The 12873-nt window shown below is 38.8% G+C and overlaps 1 pseudogene; it reads left to right on the forward strand.

The window, feature by feature from the left end:
* Positions 1 to 8670: 8670 nt before the first annotated feature.
* LOC136386651 (small nucleolar RNA SNORA32) lies at positions 8671 to 8812 on the forward strand (annotated as a pseudogene).
* Positions 8813 to 12873: the final 4061 nt, after the last annotated feature.

The following is a 12873-nucleotide window of genomic DNA, read 5'->3' on the forward strand; positions in this document are numbered from 1 at the left end:
ACATCCTTCTCTCAAACTCCTCCCCCACAGTGCCTTCCCCTTGATAACCACTTCACTTTTATCTATGTCCATTAGACTCATTTTTATATCCTACCTATGTGTGATATCATACAGTTCTTAGCTTTTTCTGATTTACTTAGTTCACTCTGTATAATGTTCTCAAGTTCCATCCATGTTGTCATAAATAGCACTGTCATCATTTCTTTTCTTTTTCTTTTTTTTGTGACAGAGACTGAAGGAGACAGAGAAGAGGGACAGATAAGGACAGACAGCAAAGAAGAGAGATAAGAAGCATCAATGCTTCATTGCAGCACCTTAGTTGTTCACTGATTGCTTTCTCATATGTGCCTTGACCAGGGAGCTACAGCAGAGCAAGTGACCTCTTGCTCAAGCCAGTGACCTTGGGCTCAAGTGAGTGACCATGGATCATGTCTATGATCTCATGGTCAAGCCAGCGACCTCACACTCAAGCTGATGAGCCTGCATTCAAGCCAGATGAGCCCACATTCAAGCCAGCAACCTCAAGGTTTCAAACCCGGATACTCTGTATCCCAGTCCAATGCTCTATTCACTGCACTACTGCCTAGTCAGGCTGTCATCATTTCTTATGGCTGAGTAGTATTCCATTGTATAGATGTACCAGATCTTCTTTATCTTATCATCTATCAAGGCATACTTTGGTTGTTTCCATGTCTTGACCACTATGAACAATGCTGTGATTAACATGGAATTGCACGTGTCTTTACTTACTAGTGTTTTCGAGTTTTGGGAGTATATACCCAGTAGAGGATTGCTGGATCATATGGTAGTTCTAGTCTTAATTTTTTGAGAAACCACCATACTTTCTTCCATAATGATTGTACTAATTTGCATTTTCACCAGCAGAAATGAGGGTTCCTTTTTCTCCACAGCCTCTCCATCACTTGTTATTACCTATCTTGTTGATAATTGCCAATCTAATAGGTGTGAGGTGGTATCTCTTTATAGTTTTGATCTGCATTTCTCAAATAGCTAGTGAAGATGAGCATCTTTTCATATATCTATTCAGCATTAATAACCAAAATATATAAAGAACTTACAAAGCTCAGCAACAAATAAGCAAACAATCTAATTAAAATATGGGGAGAGGACTTGAACAGACACTTCTCCCAAGAGGACATACAAATTTTTATTTTTTTATCATAAGTGAATCTGAACTGCTTTCATTTTCTCATTGGCTATTTGTATTTGTTTTTTTGTAAATTGCCTGTTCTTGTATGTGTCCCTTTTTTCTATTAAAATTTTTATGTTCCTTATTAATTTGTGAACACTCTTTATGTGTTAACCCTTAGTAATATCAATAAAATACAAAATTTTCAGCATTTTATTGTTTTTCTCTTCTATGGCATTTAGAGTTTTGATTTTTAGACCTTCAAATCTGTTTATCTTTCCCTTTATAGTTTCAGTTTTTGGTGCCATGTTTAAAAGGTTTTCCCTTCTCCCAAACTGTTTATATTGTTATTTCCTCTGGGTCTCCTGTTTTATTATTTTATTTTCATATAACTATTTAATCCATCTGGAATTTATTTTGGTGAAGTGTAAGGTCAGAGTATATCTTTATTGAATAATGGTGCTGTAGTCATTAACTAAAATAAATAATAATTTCTTCTTAATTGTTTTGCCACATTTAATTATTAGGCATAGATTTATGATGGTGTCTGTTTCTAAGCCTCTTGTTCCATCCCTCTGATTCACCTCTTGACTCTCTTATAGCAGTTGGACATTTCACAAAAGAGGAAACACATGCTATCTGACACAGTACATATATATATATATATATACTTACATCCTTATATACTAACATATGTAGACATAAGAGTGAGAAAAGTAAGCATTCTCAAAGATGCAAAGATGCCAGTTTAGCCAAGTAGGAGAATGTGAACCTGCAAGATTGTATCACTTCCATGAGGCCCAATCAGATAGTGGTTACCATCCTGTCTGTGCTGAATATCTTACATTTGCTTATCTATTCTGTCTCCAAGTTTCCCTGCCATGCTCTGTGTTCCAGAAAGTTTACCTGTCTGGACTTAATAAATTTATTTCCTTGCTTTATAGCTTCCACTTGGGTTCAGCCAGTGGAGTACACCAGTAGGAGTTTGGAAGGTGGTGGAAGAGTTATTCATCCAGTTCTTTCCTGTTGGGAGATAATGAAGGCAATGGCTCCTACCAAGAACCCTGTCCACATAGGTACCCTCCTCACTTTTCGGTAATAACTCACAGCTTCCCTTACTTGCCCTTTAGGCATTAAATATAACAACTTCTCTATGGTTGCTAGCCCCAAAGTCCTGTACAGTGAGTCCTCACTCAACATTATCAATAGTTTCTGTGACTTTAAGCAAAGTAATGTACTGTATAACAAAACAAATTTTATCATAAACTAATTGATATAAATAAGAATTAAGTTTCTATGTCACCTTGTCAACATTATAAAAAAAAATGTTGAGCAACATGATGTTATTTGAAAACCTGCTGTACTATGCTTTGTGATTTCTCTAAACTTACCCATATTTTTATTAAACTGTTCTCAAATTACCCAGATTGTGCCACCTATTTCTAACTTGGATTTTGACTGATACACTTTAGATGGACACCATATCCTTAAGAATATATGTGTTTGCACTATGGCCTTGCCAGAGATAATGATCTTAAACTCAGATATAATAATTCTGTCCCCCTCTCCTTCTTAAGTGCACTAAAGATTTTATCTCAAACCCCAGAGTACATCAAAGGCTTCTACAAAGAAAACAAAACCAAGGAGATTGTATAGAGCAGTTTTATAAAGATAGAAGTGGGGTCCAAAAACTTTTATCACATAAAATGCAAAATCCCAGTATTGCAAAGTTAACAACAATGCAAAATCCCAGTATTGCAAAGTTAACAACAAGCCCTTTTTTTTTTTTTTTGGTTGGTCTCTACTCTCTCAAGAGACACAAAAGCATAGACCTGTTAAACTTACTGTACTCAAGAGACATTACACTGAATTTAGAAAGTCCCAGATGATCACAAGTTAGTCATTCCACCATCTGTTCTCTACCAACCCCATCCCTGCAGAAAATAAACTTAACCTTTTCCTACTTGAGAACTGGGGACAGGTAAAGGACAAACACTAAATGACAAATGTGTATTATCAGCATTAACATCGGTAGGTTTTACTGAAGTTTAGACATTAAATGGTACAACATGGCAAGCCTAGTACACAGGGTTCCTGAGAGCTTCTACTGATTAATATTGTAGGACAGAGTTATACAGTATATAATATGGATTGGCTTGCTCATCCTTTATTCCCACTTCCTTCTAGTGTCCCTTTGGTGCTGCAAAGACTAGAAAACTTAGAAGTACATTTCACAGACTCCAGTACAGCTTGAGTTCTTGGTTTAAATAGCTTCCACAAAATATGTTAACTTATGTGAGATTTGGAAGGCAGAAGTAAATCCAGGGCCACCTTCCCTGTCTTTTTGGGTTCCTTTACCCTTGCAGTCAAGGTCATACATACAAGAGAATGTTCTTCAACAATGTAACAGCATTTAGTCTCTAGCTTCCTGGATATGAGAGGCAATGCATTAGTGTCAGCAATATTTTCTGACTCCAGCTTCTGTTCCTTGGGCCACAGCAATGGTGCTACCTTCTTGAAACCAAACAAACCAGTGGTTGTCTCAGAGGTAGTAGCCAACCAGTGAATGGGTTCTATCATTCCTTTAGGTCCAGTCTAGAGCCTACTCTTCCAACCCTTCCAAAGATTTTTTAAAATATCTAATTTTTTTATTAAATCACTTTTAATCAAAATTTTCTAGAGTGGTTTCTGTTTCTTACACTGAATCCTGACAGATATAGGCAGCCAGAGTCAGAGTCTAGGATCTTTAACTAATTCCCCTCAAACCCTGACTCTGGAAAAATATGGGTTCTAGACAAGGGCATTTCAAGTAACAGCTGGCAAATATACAGGAAAATACTCTCTGTCCATCATTGTCCTAAGTTACAGGCACTAGAATCCTGCCTTTGGTTAAGGTCAACACTATATATAAATACATGAGTGATGGAGGAGCAGAGAGGGAGGGAGCCAGAAAGGTAACACAAACTATCTACTATGTATCAATTACTAACCTAGACCCTTTCACATGTTCTCATTTAATTCTTACAACAGCTCTGGAACGTCCCCAATTAACCCAACCATGGGTATACACATTTCTGAATACAGTGTGTCCATTTCCCTTGGGTTTAGAGCACTGTTAAATATAACACCTTACCTAGCATGAGGACATGGATGGGGGGTGGGTGGGTTTAGATTCTAAGTCACTCTGAGGACCTCAGTTGCAAAAGTATGTGACTTGTGTCAAGTACTCTACAATTAACATGACTTGACTCCAGTCTCTGTGTCTACTTCTTTCTGTTTACTGCATGTCATGAATCAAACTTCTTGAAGGAATAATATATCCCTGTTCATTTAAGCCCAGGCCACAAAAGTTAGCTGCTAGCCTATGGATGGGCAGCAACCCTTATAGACAGTATCTGTCCCTGGTCCAATCAAATGCAACTGAGAGGAGGGTTCCCATATCCTGGTAGCTACTCAACAAGAGAAGAAATAAGGAAGACCAGATTTGGGAATCTCTTGAAAAATCAGAATATTTTGAAACACTGAGCCTACCTTTCCATAGGCAACAGGGGGAAAGAGATCCCCTTTATATCATGGTTTGTTGCACATCACTTTATGTTAATTGTCTGGCCCTTTTAGACATTTGAATTTGAGAAATCCTATGTTCCTTCCAGCTCTAATCAATATTAATTCTGAACTTCTCTACTTTTCTGGATTCCTTTACACTGAAAACACTGTGAATTGACATAGGCCTCATTGAACAGATCATTTGGAAACAAGCTGGGAATGAATTCCTTTATTTACTGATTCGATTCTCTAAGTACGGACTCTACATTTCCACACTATAAAGCTATTATTCTCCTCTATTGGCACTGCTTTAATTCTCAGTGTGCCATGTATTATCATCATCCTGTCAAAATGAAAATGTTACAGAAAACCTGCAAGGGCCTTATCAAATCAAGTGGAAGTGATTAAGGATGGTAGAAAAAAATAGAACAATTATATATACACTATTAAATAACACAATGGATAAGAATCCAACTAGTCCAGATTTTCATAAGTAAGGTTGGCAATTTGATGTTTTGTTGACTCAAAAGCAAATTATCAATTCATTAAATGATTAAACCATTTATCTAAACTGGGAATGACAAAGCAATCAGAGACTCAGATAATCAGACTCCGAGTCTGTTCTCTGTGTAAAATTCAAATGCATCCAGCACAATATAATGTTGTACATAATGTCATTTATCTAATCAGCATATTTCTGTTCCAATGTGAGATCTTTGAACATGAGATGCAACAGGTATAGAAGCCGCAAAAAAAAATTCATCTATGTAATTATAACAAACGTTATCATGGTTGTCAAAATTAATTTAATTTAATTTGCTCAATTTTCTCAGTTAAAATTGACACAAAACATTTTTGTGAGAGGTAAAAATGCAAAAGAAACAAAGAAATAAGTATAAACATGAATATTTTTTAATGCATGCATTTTTTTAGTGTTAGCTAATATTGATTATGACAGATCAGACATTCCCAAACAATTTAAGATTAGTTGAATATGAACATTCACTCTATGAAAGTCCAAACCTTTGGCTTCTTTTGAGTAATAATGAGTCCCACTGTTGCAATTACAATAAATATAAATATAGAAAACCCCTATTAACACAAAATTGCTCAGGGAAACACTCTTTCCTAAGGCAAGGGCCACATTTATTTTAGATTACAGTGTCATTTTGATCCTCCTCCTTTTGGAGCCAGAGTTACACCAGTACTTGTCAGATTTCAGGTATACATCAGAGACACTCGGACTGTTAAACATGCAGGTTCTAGGGACTGACACTAGTCTTGATTTAAAAGGTCTTGATGGAGCCTGAAAATTCTGTATTTATAACAAATAACCCAGATAGTTCTTCTGTAAATGATTCAAGGGCCTCATTGTCAGAAACGCTGACCCACACAATGTTTTCTTTCTTCCTTTGCATTACGTTGTTTTGAATCCTTGCATTATAAATCTTTCCAATATCTTTCCTGAGTGCTTTTCACATGTTCTAATCAACTTCCACTAATATTCCCTGAACCCCACCCCCCACCCCATCTCATGAGCCTGAACTGGAAACATTCACGTTTTCTACCTTTTCCTTCTCCAGATTTATACCTCTCAGGCCTTCACACGTGTACTTTCTCCTTTGAAGGCCTCAATTAGCTGACCCTTTTGGAGAATGTTCAGTCTTTCCTAAGTCAATCAGATTACCAAGTGTTTCAGAGCAGGGGCTCTTCAAGTAAATATGTAGCTCTGTTTCTTGCAAACATCCCTGTTGCCAAGGATAAGATTATTATCTAAGCCTTTAGTGTCCTCAGTACTACTCCACAGAGTGGGCAGCATAAAACGAAGAAAGAGGATCACAAACCCATTTATTTAGTATCTTATTAGCAGCTCAAGAAAAAAAAGTTGTCACTCAAGAACTAGAATCCTATGTATTGAAAATTCACAATTGTCTGTTGATATGAATTATCCAAGTTATTACTGATCCCACACACCACAGATGCAAAATAGATAGTAAGCTATCAACTGGAAACTCACTTGGGGAGCTTTTCATATATATCATTACCTGGGCCTGCTCAAAATCAGTTTCTCAACTTTAGCACTATTGATATTTTAGTCAGATAATTCTTTGTCGTGAGGGGCTATCCTGTGCATTATAGAATGTTTAGAAGCATCACTGGACTCTACCTACTCTATGCCAGTTTACTTCCTTCTTTCCTTCTCAGTTATATCCTAGACATTGCCAAATGTACCCTGGTGGAGGGGGCGCAGAATTTCTCCCACTTCAGAGAAATTAATCCTTGACCAATTAAATCAGAATTCCTGAGTGTGGAGCCTGATATTCTTTAAAAGCCTCCCAGATAAACTTAATGTGCAGCCTAGGTTGAGAGCCAGTACTTTAGGCAAATCTCTGAGCTTCAGCTTTCTTTTTTTGTGACAGAGACAGACAGAGGGACAGATAGAGACAGACAGACAAGAAGGGAGAGAGATGAGAAGCTCAAATCTTTGTTGAGGTTCCTTAGTTGTTCATTGATTGCTTTCTCATATGTGCCTTGACAAGGGGGCTACAGCAGAGCAAGTGACCCCTTGCTCAAGCCAGTGACCCCGTGCTCAAGCTGGTGAGCCCATGCTCAAGCCAGATGAGCCCGCACTCAAGCCAGCAACCTCAGGGTTTCAAACCTGGGTCACATCCTAGTCTTATACTCTATCCACTGTGCCACTGCCTGGTCAGGCTCAGCTTTCTCATCTGTAAGATAGAAAGATGAGAATATATACTTCATAGAGTTGTTCTAAATATAAAATGAAATATATGTGAAAATGTTTTATGGCTTGACCAATGATGATGCAATGGACAGAGTGTCAACCTAGGACGCTAAAGTCCCAGTTCAAAACCCCGAAGCCCCCAGCTTGAGTGCAGGCTCACCGGTTTGAGCAGAGTCACTGGCTTGAGCACAGGTTCAGAGTCATGATCCTAAGGTCACTGGCTTGAGCAAGGAGTCAGTGGCTCAGCTTCAGCCACCCAGTCAAGGCATACATGAGAAGCAATCAATGAATAACTGAAGTGAAACAACTACAAGTTGATGCTTTTCATGCTTTTTTCTCCCTCTCTCCCTTCCTGTCTCTGTCTCTCTCTCGCTCTCTCAAATCAATAAAAAAAGAAAATATTTAATGAATTGTTAAATAAATATAATGTAATATTTCTCTCATCTCTCTGAGCACTAGTCCAGGGGTCATAAAATTGCAGCTTGCAAGACAAATCCAGCTCATCACCTCTTTTTGTATGATCTGTGAGCTAAGAGTGGTCAGTATACTTTTTAATGGTTGAACAGAAATCAGAGAAATAATAATATTTTGTGATTCATGAAAATTACATGAAATTCAAATTTTAGTACCCATAAATAAAGTTGTATTGGAACTTAAGTATGTCCATTTATTTACAGATTCTATGGCTGCTTTTGCATGACAAGTTGAAGAGTTGTGGCAGAGACCTCATAGCCCACAAAGCCTAAAATATTTACTACCTGGCCTTTTACACAAAAAGTTTGATAACCACTGGACCAACTGAATTAGCCACTTACTCTTTGATTTTTCAGGGAGACTGAGGAAGAAAAGAAAGGCAAAAGTAAAATGATGAACTTCTATCACCTATTTTAAACCATATAAATGAATTTGAAATGATAGCATAGACATTACAATCCAACAGAAGACAAAATACAGTTTCTTCCTCTAATTAAACTTTTTTTAAAAAATTCTATGTCCATTTCATTGGCAAGACCTTTTTGACTCCCTTTCTTGGAAATGTAAATGCTTCATCATTGTGCATGTTTACTGGAATTCTTTTTTTCTGTAGATAATCAAAGCCTCTAAGCTTTACTTCTATCTTAGGATAGAACCACTGCTGGGGTGTGGGGGAGCTTATTCATAGCTGATTTTCCTAAGCCTATCTCAGTATTTCTAATCTAGAAGACTGTTCCTTTTGCATGAGGAGATAGACTGGTAATAATGAGTGTCATAGCAAGGCTGTGCAGAGCAGATTAAGACAGCTGCTTTATTTGCCATGGACATTACCACAAAACATTTTCCTACTAGGTTTTCTTTCTGCTACATTGCTAGCATTCAGCCTATTAAGAACATTTTATTAATCCTTATTTATTTTCATTGCCTAGATCAGTACTTTCCAATATAACACAAGTTATATGTAATTCTTTAATAGCCATTAATAATCAGTGAGATTTTACAATAACTGTCTTAGATCTCTGGAGTCTTGTAGACGTCCTTTGTCTAGCTAATCCTTCTGTTTCTAGGGACCAGATGGTTTGTGATGATATGATCATCTCTATTCCTTTTACATAGGCTTGACTGACATGACAACTGGATTGAGCAAAAAAAAGGATTAAGATTTAAACTCAGGAGGAACTAAGACAGTGAAAAGAATCAGAACATGTAAAAATTCCTTAAATAAAAATTTATTAACTTTAAAAACACTTCTTTACATATTGAAGTAGTTATAAATGATATGATGTCTGGAAGTTGCATCAGAATGATGGGGGAAAGTAGGTGGAGATATATATGAAACAAGAGTGACTGTCACTAATGATTGCTGTAGCTTAATAATAGACACATGAGTGTTCATTACATTAGTCTGTCTATATTTGACAATATTTGAGAATTTCAATAATAAACAGTTTTTAAAATTTTAAAAATCTTCTTCAACTGCCAGATGAGACCAAATGTGCTTCCACACAAAAAGAAAAATCCTCAATTTTCTTCAGAAGAACTTTTTATGTTTTGATTTGTCGGAACTTGGGCCAAGAAGAGATAGTTCCCCAAAATTATTTATCCCTAGTTTTTAGCAAAGTATCTAGCATAATAATAGGTCAAAATAAATATTTATTGAACCATGAATAAACCTATATTTTTTATCCTGCAAGATCATCCAGGAGAGTAATAACAACCATGATAACAGCAATAAGTGAAAAATAGTGAGGATTTCTTATGTGTCAGGTACAGTGCCAAACACTGTGAATACATCATCATTATCTCTTTTAATCCTTACTACACCCTTATAGCATACATAAGAACATGAATATTTTCACTGGCTTTTTTGTTTGTTTGTTTTTGTTTTTTGGTTTTTGGGTTTTTTTTGTATTTTCTGAAGTTGGAAACAAGGAGGCAGTCAGACAGACTCCCACATGTGCCCGACCGGGATCTACCCGGCATGCCCACAAGGGGGCGATGCTCTGCCCATCCGGGGCATTATTCTGTTGCAACCAGAGCCATTCTAGCGCCTGAGGCAGAGGCCACAGAGCCATCCCCAGCGCCCGGGCCAACTTTGCTCCAATGGAGCCTCGGCTGCGGGAGGGGAAGAGAGAGACAGAGAGGAAGGAGAGGGTGAGGAGTGGAGAAGCAGATGGGCGCTTCTCCTGTGTGCCCTGGTCGGGAATTGAACCCAGAACTCCTGCACGCCAGGCCGGCGCTCTACCACTGAGCCAACTGGCCAGGGCATTTTCACTGTTTTTTACACTGGTATGTCCCCAGTGGTTAAAACATGACTGGCTCAATAAATATTTATTCAATGAATGAATCAAAAGTAGACAGTATTATCATACCCCTTATTCAGATGAGGAATCTGAGGTTTAAAAGGTTAAATAACCTGCCCAGCTAGTAAATGACAGAGTTTAAATCAAATTCAGATAACTCAAACCTCTCATTCAACCACTGACACCCACACTTTAAAAATTTATTATTATAACTATTCAAACCAGTGACCTCCAAAGGCCCTAAAAATACAGTATATGATGGAGATATTTTGATAGCAACTCAAACAGAATAGACAAATATGGGATACTCAATGTCATTAATTATAAAACTTAAGTCACAGTGCCCTTGGTAGTCCCCTAAATCTGTCCCTTGGTTCAACAGTGTTCAGACAGAGCAGACCCAGGGATCCTCTTCTTCCAGCCTCTGACTACCCTCCAACCTCTTCTCCAGTCACCACCTTCAAAACCACCTCGGCCATACTCAGCCTCTGAGACCAGCAAACACTGTTTTGATCTTTAACTCCTTTTTTGCTGAACAATCATGAGCTCCCAAATTCGTCAGAATTATTTCACCAAAGTGGAAGCTGCCATCAGCCGCCCAGTCAAACTACATCTGCGGGGCTCCTACACCTACCTCTCTCTGGGCTTCTAATTTGACCACACGATTTTGCTCTGGAGGGTGTGGGCCACTTTTTTTCACAGGAAACTCAACATCTCTTAAAGATGCAAAACCCAGGGGAGGGGTGGAGGGAGGAGAGAAAAAAGGGACAAATATACAGCAACAGAAAATAATTTGACTTTGGGAGGTGATCACACAATGCAACCAAGAGTTGAAATGCTAGAGATGTTCACAGGAAACCTATGCATTCTTTTTGATCAATGTCACCCTATTAAACTTAATTTCAAAATACATACATACATACATATGATGCAAAACCTATGCAGTGGCCACATTCTCTTCCAGGATGTGCTGCGGCCTTCCCAAGATAAGTGTGGTAGACTCAGGATGCCATGGAAGCTGCTGTGGCCATGGAAAAGAACCTGAACCAGGCTCTTTTGGATCTGCATGCCCTGGGGTCTACCCACACAGACCCTCATCTCTGTGACTTGCTAGACAGCCACTTCCTGGATCAGCAGGTGAAACTCATCAAGAAGGTGGGTGACCACCTCACCAACCTCTACAGCTGGCCGCCCCCAAGCTGGGCTGGGTGAGTATCTCTTCAAAAGGCTCACTCTAAAGTAAGACTAGGAACCTTTGGAGCGCAAAGGTTTTTAGGAACACCCTCATTCCCCTGATATCTGGCTTTTGCCTGAGCCTTTCCCTGAAAACAGTAGGCTTCTTTTAAACCACTCTGGAACCTTCTCCCAGGCACTGGACCAAATGGATATAATAAAGATTTTTGCAGGGAAAAAACTTGAGCTAGTCTCCTTTCCTTGCTCTCTCAAGTCAATTTCAGACATACTTGGGAGACTTGCCCTGCTCTCCCCAGGAAAGCCTCAATCCTGTAAGTAATAAAGCTTCACATACCTTTCTGGTGGGTGTGTTGTGGTATTATTATTCTTTTATGTGTGTGTGTGTGTGTGTGAGAGAGAGAGAGAGAGAGGAGGGGAGGCAGAGAGACAGATTCCACCATCCACCCTGACCAAGATCCACTTGGCAAGCCCGCTAGGGAGCAATGTTCTGCCTATCTGGGGCTATTGCTCTGTTGCTCAGCAACCAAGCAATTTTTTTTAGCAGTTGAGGTGGAGACCACCAGTCATCTTAACCACCCAAGACCTACTCACTAGCACCAATTGAGCCATGGAAGTGGCAGTGGAAGAAAGAGAGAGAGAGAGAGAGGAGGAAGGGTGAGTGGTGGAGAAGCAGATGGTCACTTCTCCTGTGCGCCCTGACCAGGAATCAAATCCAGGACATCCACATGCCAGCCAATGCTCTATCACCAAGCCAACTGGCCTGCACCTGCATTATCAGTCTTGACGTCCTAAGTAATTTTTGGGTGGGTGCTCCTTATTTCTTTATGATGGTCACAACAGAGACAGAGGGAAATCTGAACAGGAGAAGAAGGCAATATAATGGCTAAAACAAGATGTGACACTCCTGGCTTTGAGGATGCATGAAAAAGATATAATCCAAAAAATGAAGGAACACAGCTCTAGAAGCTAGGAAAAGCACGGAAACGAATTTTTCCCTAGAACTTCTGGAGGGAGTGTAGCCCTGCTAACCCCATTTTAGCTCATAAAACTGATTTTAGATTTCTGAGTTCCCAAAATTGCCAGAGAATAAATGAGTGTGGTTTTAAATCACTAAATCTGTTACAGCAGCCCTAGAAAACTAGGAAGAACCACCAAATAGCCAAATAGTACTATTAGTCATTGTGTTCACCACTACATGCAGTAAGATAAAAAAAAACAAAAACCCAATGCCAGTTGCACTTAAGAATGTCTTTGGAGGAGCAGTGAAAAGAAATTTTAAGCAAGAGAGAGAGAAACAGACAGGGATAGAAAGAGATGAGAAGTATCGACTCATAGTTGTGGCACCTTAGTTGTTCACTGATTGCTTCATGTATGTGCCTTGTTGGGGGGGGGACTCCAGCCAAGCCAGTGATTCCTTGTTCAAGCCCATGATCCTGGGCTCAAGCCAAAGACCATAGGGTCAT

This window comes from Saccopteryx leptura, chromosome X (assembly GCF_036850995.1).
Source record: "Saccopteryx leptura isolate mSacLep1 chromosome X, mSacLep1_pri_phased_curated, whole genome shotgun sequence".
In the NCBI taxonomy this organism is placed as follows: Eukaryota; Metazoa; Chordata; class Mammalia; order Chiroptera; family Emballonuridae; genus Saccopteryx; species Saccopteryx leptura.